Consider the following 14,863-nt stretch of genomic DNA (forward strand, 5'->3'; position numbering starts at 1 on the left):
CAACATCTCCATACATACATACATACACACACATTTTTATATATATATATATATATATATATATATATATATATATATATATATATATATATATATATATATATATATATATATATACACTGTATTCATGTGTGTGTGTGTGTGTGTGTATTCTGTATTCATGATGTGGTGCTTTGATGCTCTCAGAAACAAAAGGCAATACACCAGCTGGCTCCTAGACCAACATCTGTGAGATGGATCTTTTTCAGCTCCACCAAAGCTTATGGAAAATGCATTTTAAAACGCTTTTCTTAAAAAAAGAAACCGATAAAAAATGGACCTTAAACACCCACTCCCCCCATTGTTTTTTGCACTAGCCTTAAAACAGCTGTTCAGAGTTTCAAAGATATCAGCTCAATATTTGATGTGTCTAATAACCATTCTGAGCTGCTTGATATTTCCTCTTTTACCCAGGAAATTCTGTCTATTGTGCACAAGATATGCCCCTATACTGGGGGGATTAAACTGGATAAAGCCCATCCCAGTACCGTCTAAAGACCCATCCCATGTTGGGGGTGGGGGGGGTGGGGGTGTAGACACTTAGAGGTCTGGTCACATTGAACAGATTATTGGCTAATATCTAATAGACAGTGTTTTGTGAGTCAAGTGAAGGCACAGTTTCATAAACTATACACCGCATTCGTTCTGCATGTATTTATAAACTGGATGGAAGGATGTATGAGCATCCTTTATGTACCTCTTTGATGTATGAAAGTGCCGTGCAGACCAGCTTCCTCTCTGTCTGCGATTACACTTGGAAAACTAAACTGGAGACAGTCAATATTGAAAGCAACCCTAATGAAGCCCTGTCCTGTGTGGAGAGAGGGTGAGAGACATCCAGACAGGATGACTTACTCAGATTAAATGTTTTACAAAAGTCTCCAGCTGGGACAGAAGAGCTACAGCAGCAATTGATTTCAGTTTTATATAGTTAAGAGAATACTGAACTTGAATGCGTGGGACCTTAAACTCCCAACAGCGACTGATTCTACAGAATATCAAAGCAGCATAAACGTGTTCAAAGAATGGACCTTACACTAACCGCCAAGATTTTCTTTGATCAGTACCATCCCTGAAAGAGCTGCACATTACAGGTAAACAAGTGAACAGACTTTAAATGAGGACTGAATCTAGGCTTCAACTGTCTCAAAAGATCATTGAAAGCTGTCCACACATCCCTCTAGAACCACTGATTCAGTTCAATCCCGTCTGCCAGTGATGGCCTACACCATTTAGTCCAGCCCCTGCATGCAGACTTTATTTGATCACTTCTGGACAGCGTTTGCTGTTTTTGTCATTTGCACATGCCTAGTCATGATGAGAATGCAGCATGCCGATTGGTCAATTCTGAGACTTGCACAAAGACAGTCCAGCGATCCATCATGAATAAACCGCTAAAGAAACGTACCAAATAATGCCGTGAAACATATGGCTGTGAAGCCCTGTGAGATCCAGAACATGATCAGTAACTGCTGTGGAGGCTGTATGACACCAACACATACATATACCCACTGCATGAGCTCGGCAACAGTAAAACCACAATCTCAGACACAAAAACCACAGCCACTCATGTAGCATCGCGCATCCGGAATCCTGGAAACACAGTCATGTATCTTGGAGTCAATTTTGATCACTGAATAAGGCTAGATGGAATTTTCAAAGATCTTACAAAGGATTTGCAGTAACACATATGCTTCGTATTGATGCCCAATTTGACTGATTTCAGTGGAAACAATCTGACCAGGTGCAAGTGACATTGCTACATAAAATAGGAAAAGACCAATTAGGAAAAAGTGAATTTCAAGGGAAAGTGTGAAAATAAACAGTGGAGGTGCATTAATGCCTAGGCTAGGCTTTTGATGCCTTGGTAACTCTCACTCATTTCTATTTAAATGTATTCACGTGCTTGTGATGTCATTTGCTACACTATTAATGATGTGATGATCTGCTATTTATTTCTATTTAACCCTTCAGGCCTCATGGACTCTTAAGGTTATATAGATATATTTTAGTATTTTCATTTGCCACACACAAAGCTCCCCAGCTACAAATATTACAGAAGAAAAGCAGGTGGTTTTTAAATATTTCTCTAAGTAAAGGCAATGTTTATGGCACCCTGCTCAGATAGCTCAGTCTGTAAACATGACATTTTTTTCAAGATATCGAGAACAAAGAAGATCAGTTGTAGAGGTGCGTGGGCCAAAGAAACACAGAAAGAAAGCTTGCAAACTCTCATACAGGACACCACAAAGAAGTCTCTACAGTTTATTATTACTTACAGAGCAGCCCACAGCCTTCATCAGGACCCTAAACACTGGGCTGACATGCAAGTAAAATCAAACCGCTGCATGCAGGAGTGTGCCAGCTTAGTGCTTAATCATGAGGCATGACAGTTAAGGTTCTGGGTGGACAACAACAATCCTTACGGTTTAATAAAGCCATCACAAAGGGCTGCGCAATAAAATAAGAGCAAAACCCATTTAATAAAACAGAGATGAAATGCTGTACAGTACCTACAGAAAGAGGTTTATGACAAACGTAACTCGCAGCGTCAGAAACCGCTCCCTAGGTTTGTGACTTGTGAGTTGAGCTAATGAAAGGGATGGCTCTTTTACAGTGACATTTCAATGGCTGTGTTTGAAGAGGGCTAATTGGCAAATCACAGGCTGAATGATGGAATGTTTTACAGAAGGCAGGGTTTCCTGCAATTACTCACGTCTCCTAACATGCCTCACCCCTGACCTGGAGGAGACACCAGGCGAGCATTAAAGCCTGCGTGCTTTTCTGTTCAAAGCCCCCACATTAACTAATACAATTAGTAAGCATCTGTTTATTGCAGTTTTATGAACCCTGGTGCAGCAGGCTCTAGTCTAGGAAGGTCTGAATTTATTCTACACCAGACCAGTGAAACAGGTTTTTTATTGTTTTCTGCAGACAACTAACAAAGAGCTCACAGTTTACTACAGCAAGGGAATCATTCACAGAGACACCAAGGTGACAATATAATGAGTAGTAAAATGTAATTCTTTGAAAATACATCGAGCCTGACTGTTTAGATCCTAGTTATTCAACGGGCACTGCAAGCTTTTCTATTGACAAAACACACGGGTCTGACATCATCATCTGTGTTAACCAACAAAATATTGCAGGCTGACTGGAAAATAATAATTTACTTTTGTTGCTTGACCAACATTAAAGGCCTGGGAAATCTAATGAGATAATACACAATCACTGCTCAGTGAATCAGTGACATGCAGAAAAAAATAACACACACTTAGGAGAATAATATATTTTACAGAGGAGTACTATGGTAAAGCATTATTAAAGTGTAGGGAAGAACAGTAAAATCATAGTAAAACCAAAGGCAAGCATGCAAAAGCATGCTGACAGATGAGGTTAATAAAACACAGAAAGTGCATGATACTGTATAAGAATGGGAATATTTGCTTGGGCATACTATGTTAAATATTTCAAAGCGCTGACATGCTTAGTGGAAGTGCACTTCCTCACCTTCTGGACATCAGCATCGTGCTTCTGCTGTAGTTTCACCTTCTCCTTGTGACATCTGGCTTCCAAAACCTGCGTCTTGATTTCAACCTACAAATAAAGCACAAGCAACTAGAATCAATATGAGCAACATGCCTTTATTACAGCCACATCCAGGGCTGGATTCCAATCATTCATCCTGTACTGAAATGACAGGGGTCCTGATGTATAAAGCACCAGCTCGCTGTACATCCCATTCTCAGACTCCCAGTGTGCACCCTGAGTAGGTATGGAGAATCTGAACACTTTCCTTAAAGGGGATTAGCCAGGGCTGGGGGGGTCAGAACCAGTCAAGTCTGGAGAAGAGGATTTAATCAGAACGCTGAGGTTAACACTTTCTTTTAATGGGACTGAACAGAACCTTGGTTTCATTTACAGAATCCAGAGGACAGCAAAGCAATTACAAGCTGCTTTTTGCCTAACAGTGGACAGTGTCCCCTACTGCCGCATTCTCCACAGTTCTGCTTATATTCCCTTACAGTCTTCCATGTACTGACCATGCACAGCTCTGCTAAGCTTTAGGAAAATTATGAACCCAGGGCAGTAGAGTACATCCGCAAACAAACTGCCACTACTGCATCGCTTGGTATAGTTACAAAAAGAAAAAAAAAGTTACACAACAAAAGTAGGAACACTACTTAAAGTACCGCAAGAAAAAACCTGTATAATATGCTTGTTTAAAAGAAGAAATACAAGCTTGAATGCAAGATAAGTTCAATCAGATTGTTTTGTGCTTATGTAAGCGTCCCACTTATGTTCTTGTATATTTTAGCTCCTAAACTTGTTAAGTAACTCTGAAATACTCTCTGCTGAATATCAAAGTTTAAAAAATGCCTCGGGGCAGACTTGCATGAAGGTGAGTTTTGAAAGAATCAAGGAAGTGCTGATCAAATGAAAGCACGTTAACAATTCTGCATGCAAACACAGATATGAATTCATCCCAGTGCTTTTACTCCCACTACACCATCGCCTGCTGCTTAACAACTTACAAAGAAAGACACTATCTTCAAATCTGCATCTATCACAAGAGCCACCGACAGCTAGCAAAACTTACCAATCAAGTCTGAGAACAAAGCTGGGTTGAGGTCACACCACATCTTAAATTAACTACGCCCTTATTTATTTATTTATTTAAATGGACTTGTTCTTATTATGGTAGTATAATTTGAATCAGAACGGACAATACATTTATATAGAGAACATGAAATGTTCGAAATACTAGACTGGAGCAAGTCCTGCTTTCTGATGCACAGAAGGCTCTCTAACTATTAAAAGACTGCAGTAAACAGAGACCAAGCAATGGCGGTTTTGTTAATACTTCCAGACAGAAGAGCTGCTATTATTTAACATATCCAACCAAAGCATTGTGTTTCCTCTAATTATACCTTACATAGTGGAAAACCTGGTAAATTCTTACAGTGTTTAAAAAATAAATATGAAAAGGGGTTTAGGGACGAAAGTTGAAAAGCGTTCACCTGTCTGCTTGCTTGCAGAGAGCTCATACTTGGCTAATGAAATTGTACAGTTCACTGTGTCGGATTCGCAAGTCTGTACCGCAGTAGTGCTGTCTCTTATTCCAAGCACCTTTCACTCGGCACCACTCTGGCGTTAATTCCTGTTTTTTTTTTTTTTTTTAAGTATTTGCTAAAAATACTTTAGCATACTTAAATACTTTAATATTTTTACAAAGAGCAATCTGTTTGATCTGTTTAATTTGCTACTTTATAAACCCATCACTATGCAGATAGACACTCTCGTTATCTAGAGCCCCGGGCTGCCATCTCCTTTGAACTGCCAATGATTGCTGCTGGCTTGTCTTTCCTTATCTGATCACCTCTAGGGCAGTGGTGGCATCGAGGAGGATAAATGGGTTCTCCAGGTTCCCCAGAATGCGTGCCAAAACCATTACCTGAACGCTGCCGATTGACAACGGACTGGAAACCAGACATTTAAGAAAAAGAAAGAAAAACAAAACATAAAAAGGGTGAACTTCACGCTCTGTGACTGTACTATACCTGAACCTGACAAAGCTGACAGGAAAGTTTCAATGCAAGTATCATGTTTCTAAACATGGGCTTAAATTAAACAATCTGCATTTAAAGTACAGGTAGCAATCAAAGTGACAGAAATCAAACCTGATGCAACCATACAGTTACGTGAGCAGCAAGTGAGGGGCAAGACTTCATTTGAAAGGCGGGGAGTTTGGTAACTAGATGAGCGACTGCCTAACACTGTTAGCTTTGATCGATTTTGTAGTCCCCCGCCACTACCCCCCACTTGGTATTGAGAATCTGGTTATAACATTTCATAGAAAAACATAGCAGAAAAAACACCAGCTGAATGAAGAAAGTAAAATAGAACAAAAAAGTGGATTTAATTAATATATAACCCTGGGATTAATAATAATAATAATAATAATAATATTTTTTTTTTAAATCTATCGAAACTTGACGGTTCCCTGAACTTTCTTTATTTTCTTTATCAGACTGATTTGGTCCTATCATTTCTGTGAAAGCCTGCTTGATATGTAACTGAGAACAGAGCTCCCAAGCCACTTTAACCAGCTGCTAACGGTCTCATGATAAGCACAGCTAGGGCTGGGGCTCCACAGCAACATTACTGGTCATCCCGTTTCAGGGAAGGGGGAAAATAAAAGGGAAGAAATCACCCAAACGAGCTAATCGTTACTACTACTTAGCAGACGGGAGTAAAAACATAATATACTGAAGCTTGCATCCAGTGAGCAGGCAGTAGTGTGTGCAGCTTTATTTGTACTACAGTCCTGCGGCTGCATCAACAGGCAGCACTTCTGGAGCTAGATACAGGCTGGTAACCATATCTGTGTGTGATGATAACAGACGTCTGGCACTTTGTAACTTTGAAGGTCTGGCCCGAGAGCGATTTAACCGGGGTCATCGGCCTGCCCATATTTGGTGTTTTGTCATCAAGCCAGCGCTGTTTTGTCAACTGTTCTGCAGCACCTCCAGGCGTCCCGGCGGCAATGCCAGACTCCTGGCACTCAGACCTGCTCCCTGCCCTTCAACAGCCCCTTATAATCCTTCTCTCTCACCTGGAGCTGCCCCCGACTTCCTGCGAGACTGAGTGGTCACATGGTGGAAAGCCATCTAGATCCAAGTGCCTTACACAGCTGCTGCATAGAGATTTGGAATGCAAGAACAAAAAAATATACATATAAAAAAAATTCAATAAACAGCTCTTGGTCATTTTTGAGCCACTAGCTGGAACCAGGCTGGCTTGCCTGGATATCATCACAGAAAACTGCGCCAACAATGCACGATTTTAAAAAGATGCTGTTAACAGAACAGACCACACTGTGGCCTAATTGCCTATGTAATACTATAGCAGGTCAATTTGCTTGTGATTTGTCCAGAGTAATATATATCCAGGGATCATCTGCAAAAGGCAGGACCTAGATAACTGCAGTAATACCCAGGAGGAAGAAAGCACCCAGTATACAGCTACACTGTGACATCAATGCACTGGGGCATTGAGAAGGGCAGTATTGTAAAACTTTCAGACACAAAACAACTCCACACAGTACGAGACCCTTGGATAAGATTAACATATATAATCCTGACACACTGCTGTCTAAATAATACATCCTATAATAAACACTACACAGGCACCTAATCAAGAGAGGATTTTCCAGCACGCATTAGCTATTAGCTTTACTAGGTGATCGCCACAGCCCTTTGAATGTTTCAGACAGCTGTTTGACACTTTCTATTTGTACGTTAACCAAATCCCAAAAGGTGCCTGACTGAAGCCTTAGAATTCACATGTTGTTTGTACTCACAAATTAATAAAAAATGTACAGACACCATACATTCAGAATTTATATATTTAAAACGCAGGATTCTTTCAGATTTTTTTTTTTTTTTAATTATTGTTTTTAATAGATTTTCTTCTTAAAAGGAAAACACTTTTAACATGTTATCATTGCTTTTGACTGTGTGCGATTAGCAATTAACACAACGTGTAGCTCCGATTGCAGATTGTGCTTGTTTTGCAGTTACACACAGCAGGCTATTTCTTTGTGTGTTCACCCATTAAACTGTTAATACTTAATCTATGTTTCAACCCTTTCTTTTTCTGGGGGAAAAAATACACCTTTTGGGGGGCTTAAGCCTATGCAAGTAAACTATGACTTAGTTTTGCACACTTTTGAGTTCATCACTAGCTGGACAATGCTGGCAAGATGAAATCTGCAAAGGCTGATATTACTTCAAATCATATAATGGGAAGAATCGCTGTACTCGATGCAGTTTTTATATAATAATAATCAATAACAGAAGAGAAAAGGCAGCGCACTGTTATTTGGTAACAGACCTAAAAGTTTTTTTTTTTTTTTTTTTTTTTTTTTTTAACTTTTTTTAGTTTATTAACTGTTAACTATCTACTAATAACACATTAACAGATTATTATTATTTGAATGGCTATTTAAAATATAGTATTCCACCCCACTAAAAAACTCTAGAAACCAGAAATGGAGTTAAATGTGTTACTTCATTCAGTCAGAAAAACCAAACCCCGCTGTCACAAGGTTTCCATTAAAAACGCATCATTCTTTAAAACATTACCCTCTGGCATCCATTATATAAACCTGGGCTGGGGAGCATTAATGGGAGATCAATAATGAAAAAGCTTGATTGGTGGGAACGGGAAGACTCAGCAGATGTGCTCAGTTCAAAAAGGGACAGCAGCCCCTCCAAGAATTCCCCTTTGCGTTTCAAAACCTCGATCTGCCCGTGGTTTTCACTCTGCAGTATCTGCGCTTTCACCCGGCTCACACTGACGTCTTAAGAATAAAATCATCAATAACTAGCAGTTGATTGAATCCCCTTCTCTCTTACTCCAGTGCCAGAAAACACACTGTTCCAACCTTCACTAGGCGTCCTGCTTTTCATCACAAGAACGAACAAGCAATACAGACTAAACTGTGATCCTGCAGTTTTTTCTCAGCTACTTCCAGGGCAACCGAAAATATCTTTTTGTTAGAAATATATTTTAAAATCCAATTCAGTAGGTCACTGTGCATTACGCACAAAGAAGAAAACAATTACAGCGATCACCGGTAACCGAGGAGTATAAAATTCTTCGTGGTTGTGATTCATGGGACTTTGCATCCACCTGTGTAAGAGATTAATATGAATCACAGCCCAGGCGAGCATCACACTTCACCAGAACACAAGACACTTCCATTCCATTAGCTACGATCAGGCATGAAGTGGTTACGTCACTTTGCTGTAAATCTCCAGGAAGCTGCTTGGTATTAGTGGGTGGCACATGGAATGAGTGGAGGTGGGGTTCAAGAGAGCATATCACTGCTTTCTGTGAACATCTGCTTTTTATTTGACTCTCAAACCGAGCTCTGGAAACCAATCTCGCTGTTTTACTTCTTTGCTCTGAAACCCTTTCATTCCAAGCCAGTGCAATTGCAATGTTGACAGTTTCTCAAATATATTAAAAATCTGCATTGTCAGGGTTCTTAAGAAATAAAGTACTATAAAACGCCCCCACGAATGATATGTGCGTGACTGCTGTTTTAAGGGGCTGTGTGAACTAGTGTGCATGAGAACTACTGGAAATTCACTGTTTGGATAGACTGGTTCTTTGCACTGGGGTTTAAAAATCAAACTCCCTTTTGCTACTTTGCTATCCATCTGTGGAAAATAAAAAAATGCACACACACAGTTGTTATGATTGTTATATTGCTTGCATTTTAACTTTGCAGCCCCTATTACTTTCTTCAAGACGGGTTTGATTACCAGTATTTCAGGTTGTGCTGCAGTTAATGCATCCGGCTGCACTGTAACATGACAGAGTAGATTTATCTACTTGCAGCTGGAACTTCCCTTAATGACCCATGGCAAAACAAATGACTTATTGTCAGAAACAAGGTGTAAGACAAATATGTGACCTCTCACATCCCCGACGAGGATTTACTGCTGAGAAAGGCTGTACACCTCGGCAACAGAGCGCATGAAACAATGATGGGATCGCTTTCATCACGGGAGAGTTTTCTTACCCAAGACTGATTTTTCATTCTCTTCAGGAAAGCTTGTTGTGAACCATTTTCATTTCACAGGTACCCAGCTACTACTGTGGGTCTCGACCCTTTGCAATGCCCTCTGCTGAACATTCTCTGCCCGAGGAGTGCTGTGCAGCAAAGCTGGAGACTACTTGCACTGGAAATCAGAAATATAACGAGTAATGCTGTCTTTTAAAGACAGATACATCAAGCGAGTTATTTTTGGTTCCTTGCAATTGAAGCACTTCAATGTAATAGCCCTGCTGCAGGTGTAGAGAGCTGGTCTGTGTAGCGCATGGTGGTGGATGGTGCCAGGCTTATCTATCAAGACACATGACAATGCCGTGGACTGGTTGACTAACACTCACTACCCCTATGAAACATCCATCAAAGCACAGAGCACAGCATTAAGAAGGGGGCACCTATGCAGTGTAGGCTTGTAACCTACCTGGTCACGCCTTTCTCCGGTTAGTTGAGGGACAAAATAAAGTAGTACGTTTTCTACTCGTAATGACAAGCAAATTGTACTGGATCTACTTAAAATAATACAGACAGACACACACACACACACACAGTGTCACTGATAAAGAGAGAGAGGAGCCACACACGTGTTTGCATTCCTATATTTGTGTGGACTTCTCATCGACTCTCACTATATTTTTATTTACTATTTCTAACCCCAGTCAGACAAAACACAACACAGGGTGAAAGTCGACAACAAACTAAGTATTTTGGCCTGTATATTGAATCATTAGAGTGACATAGGGAATCATTGTAACGATACATCGAGTACTTCAAACACAGAGAGACCCAGAAAGACCCGTCACCCTGTACAAAAAGCTCTCAGAGTCAGGATTATTATCAGAGGAGACAAAACAACCTACAGCGCCAAACAGACACGCTTCTTTAAAAAAATGTTAAAAAGGCAGGGGAGCCCAAAAGATCAAGCAGATATTCAGAGGCTGTTGAAGTCTATGAATATTTTAACAATTCATCTGAACGATCAGGTGCTACCTACCGTTAGGCAGGCAGGTATTTATAATCTTCTACAGATGCAGGGTTTTTGTTCTCCCCCCCCCTTTGAATTAAATTATTAGTGACCTTGGAAATACCGAACTCTGTAATCTCCAGTGTCCGTAGTTTAGATTTTTTTTTTTTTTAATGAAAACCTATGGGACTGGATTATTAAAGACAGTAATTTAAAACAAAAAGGGGTCAATCAATGGCATGCTACAGGGGCTCCTGAGGGGTTAGGATGAGAGTGGTGAGAATGAGGCTGAAATGACACCCGCTGTGCAAACAGAAGGCCCTTCACTCCACTTTAAACCGCTTAAATCAGAAAAGTAATATCCAACAAGAATGTCATGAAGAAGCAATTACCAGCAAATAAAGCAACCACCAAACTAATGGGCAACACCAAATCAAAGCAGGGCTACCCTCACTGAGTGTACCTTACAGGGGCTGCGTACAAAGCACTTTGTGAACGGCAAATGATGGAGCAAATTAGGTTTCGTACAATGGGGTCTTCTATTCAATTGCCCTCAACAGTGGAGGGTCTTAATTCCACCGCCATTAAATCACAAATGATGAACAGAGAGAAGTGCACTAAATAATAACACTTGCAGTTACATTTTCTAGTTGTCACTGAAGAGTCCTTTTTGAAGGATCCCGGTGATATAAGGATCCAACACTGTTCTGATCAACTGAATATAGCACAAAACGCTCTTTACTTGAAGACAGCAGCTAACATCGCAGGTCACATAACACATCTTCTCTGTGACGTGCTGCGAGCGTCAGTGAGGTGAGAGGCACGGCAGCTAGGACGTACTTCACTGAAACACAGTACAAGCACAAGAACAGAGGTCAAAACACTACCCTTCATTATCACTTCCATTCTGCAAGATGGAAATACCAAGGGCTTGCCCTTCTAACAAAATGCAGACACATGGAGGAACACGACAGTAAAGTCTTTCTAGAGGCAATACCAGCTGATTACAGCATTGCAGCAGATGCTGGGCCCCTCCACTCAGCCTGCATCCTGTACCGTCCGTCCATTTCTTAGATTTGGACAAGGCGATAGAATTATACACAAATGGTAAGAATTCAGTCATTCTTAGAATTCTTAAGAGTTTATTTGTAATCAAACACAATCAGGCTTAACAGTAATGAATGTAAACTACAGTCATTTAATAATTACTAGCAATAATAGCTTCAGTAATGGTAGCCACATATTGCATTTATCAAATGGTAAATGCATAGCATGTAGTACCATGGGAAAAAAATCATAGGAAAACAACTAAATTACCTTTCAAAAACAGCATGGTAAAGTTTTATAAGGGGGTCTGCAAGTCCACAGGCTGAATACTATCTAAACAAGCAAAACATTTTGTGGACAGATCACGAAAAGGTTGATTGCAAAATATACAGCTTCAAAAGATATTTAGCCATTTCAAACATCACTTCAGTTCCTGTGAGTGACATGTCTGCCTGACTATAAACACGGTGTCATTCCTTCCTGGTGCTGAACACTTCAACATGAAAGGCTCTCAATATAAAAGGCCATCTGGTTGGTATGAGCAGGGAGCATCTGTTAGAGGTATGACATTGTGTACTGCAACTCTGCAATGAGATTTACATTACAGGTATGACATTGTACATGTGCACTGCAACACTGCAATGAGAGTACATGGGTCAGACACCTGTCTTAGTTCACTTTTTGCAAAAGGCATCTCCATTCAAACCAACAATGCTCGTGCTTTGAAACGTCAATTAAGCAAACTTTACTGCAGTTTAACCTTGAAAACTGCTAAACCCCATTTCTAACACTGAAAGCAAATCCCTCTTATGAAGGAACTAATTTACCACAAATTCATAGAAAAAAAAACATCAAGACCATGTTAGAGTCACAAAAAATGATTTTCATTGTCCTCGTTTATCCATACACACAGAAGCGGAAAAATCTGTTTTTTACTGTAATGAAAAAAAACACAAAACAACATCCTGAAAAGCCTCTATGGGTTCTGAAAAGTGGAGCTGTGTGTCACTGATCAATTTCAATACACCTGCAGTACAGGCTGCTATATGAAGAAACCGGAACAGTGTGTGAGGGGAGAAAGAGAATAAAAGATGCTTCTTTATTTATGTATGAGTTTTTCTCTCTGCAATTGATACACAATTGTATTGACTGCAGATTTAAGCTTTAAAACCTTAATGAAAAACACACAGATTCTCTTTGTCCAATGCAGGGGGTCGTTCAAGCCAGTCAACAGTCACTCTTTTTCTTTTACGCTTCTCACATTAACAGCAGGGTAATTCACACATGCTCCTTACTGTAATCTGTTTAAAGAACCGACTGGCTAGTCTGGCGTCTTCTACTACCACAGCTTTCCGCTCAGGAGGCTTGGGTTCGAATTTGGCTTCGAGTGAAAAGTGATTCCCACTTAGCTTTCAGAGGATAATTGTCTAAGACAGAATCCGCCACACAACTTCAGTCTTTTTTTTTTTTTCGGTTAAAAGAAAAACAACATTGGGAATGGATTAAATCAAAGATTATGGCAGGGACATTGCCATTATAAAATACAGCTATTGTATGGCGCCACTTTCTAATGGCTTTGCCTTATTTCCTCCTGTTATCTATAGCATGGGAAGTTCACACACTGCAATAATGCTGCCCTGTTATTCTTACCTCTTTCTCATGCATGTGAACTGGAGTCTGGTCATCATAGGTGGTGCTATTTTTTCCCAGGCTCATTTTGAGAGAAATCTATTAAAAGGAGAAAGATCAGGTTAAAGGATCAAAGCCAACACCTAGAGAAGAGTCATATTCAAGTTAGAAAGCATTGCCATAATTATCAAAGGCAGGCTATGGACTGTCTGCCCACTGTGGCCAGGGAACTTAACACCTACCGGAGACAGGGCTATAGGGTTCTCCCTCAAGTACCTGGGGTTTCCAATCTGAAAAAAACAAAACAATGCAACAAACCCTTATTGCATCTCGCCATCTCCCCCTCCCCTTTATTTCTCATAAACAATGCTGAATAACTTCAAAGAGTATCACTAATACACAGTCTTTCATCTGTCTGAACTGTTTATCTAAAGAATATCCCAGGCCACCTCTGTGTATTGTACACTGCCACTTTGTTTTCTGCTCCATTAACAAAGGCAACCTAGAAATGACGGAAAGCCATTTAAAAGGGCAAAGTGGATTAAACACATAGAAATAACCACCATAATAATAATAATAATAAAATCACACAGCATGTATACGCCTCTGATCTATACAAAACGGGACTCAGACTTCTTGTACCTGTCAAGCACAGAACAGTAAAGGCAAGAATTACAACGTGAATCCTACAGTTTAAAAAGTGACAGGAAACAATGTCAACTTCCTTGTTAGTCTTCACACCGCTGCTTCCATCTTTAAGCCAGTTAAACTTCTTGTCCTGCCCTGCGTTGTGTGTTTTTTTTTTTTTTTTGTTTAGCTTTTCCGAGCCATTACACTGAAGTACGTGTCTAGTTCATTGTGATAAAGGTCAGATACAAGCACACCACTCAAAATGCATTTGGGGAAAAAAGCTGGATTCATACAATACTTCAGAGTAAAAAATCTGTGCTTCGAGTTATAAATCAATGTACACCAAACAAATACAACAACAAATAAAGATTTAACAGTTACGAGCACGGTGAACGGTGTATGTATTTAGACTGTACCTGGGATGGTGTTGGAGATTGCTAACCTGTGTATAACTGCACTTACTGTGAACCTTTATTGTGTGTGATGGGGCGCTGAGATGCTGGGGTCTATTATAATAACCGATAAACAGCAGTGGAACTAAATACAGGCGCCCCAAAATTATGTATATATATGATTTCTGTTGTCTGTTGTGCTGTTAATAATGGGGGCAAACACATCACCCAAGACTGGTGTGTTAAACATCAGCAGGGTATGAGTCTGTTAAATATTATACATACTTTTAAATATGAAGCCTTTAAGGCACAAGCGATATAAATGTCCCACAAATAGAAATTATGACAGCTGTCTTATTTTTGCAATGCAGAGCACGAGACAGGGTTTCAAATGTACTGACAGGTTGGATCTGGTCATCAAAACTGTGATGTCCGTGTCATTCGAAAACTTATCTGAAGAAACCATTAATGCTCAATTCCTTGTGTACCTTAAGGGGTTAAATAGTTCCCCTGTCGCTGGGATTAAGGTACATTTGAATA

The 14,863-nt window shown here is 40.0% G+C and overlaps 1 pseudogene; it reads right to left on the bottom strand.

Moving 5' to 3' along the window:
• The window catches only part of LOC121296144, a 100,556-nt pseudogene that overhangs the window by 71,469 nt on the left and 14,224 nt on the right, over nucleotides 1-14,863 (bottom strand).

This window comes from Polyodon spathula, chromosome 21 (assembly GCF_017654505.1).
Source record: "Polyodon spathula isolate WHYD16114869_AA chromosome 21, ASM1765450v1, whole genome shotgun sequence".
Classification (NCBI taxonomy): Eukaryota; Metazoa; Chordata; class Actinopteri; order Acipenseriformes; family Polyodontidae; genus Polyodon; species Polyodon spathula.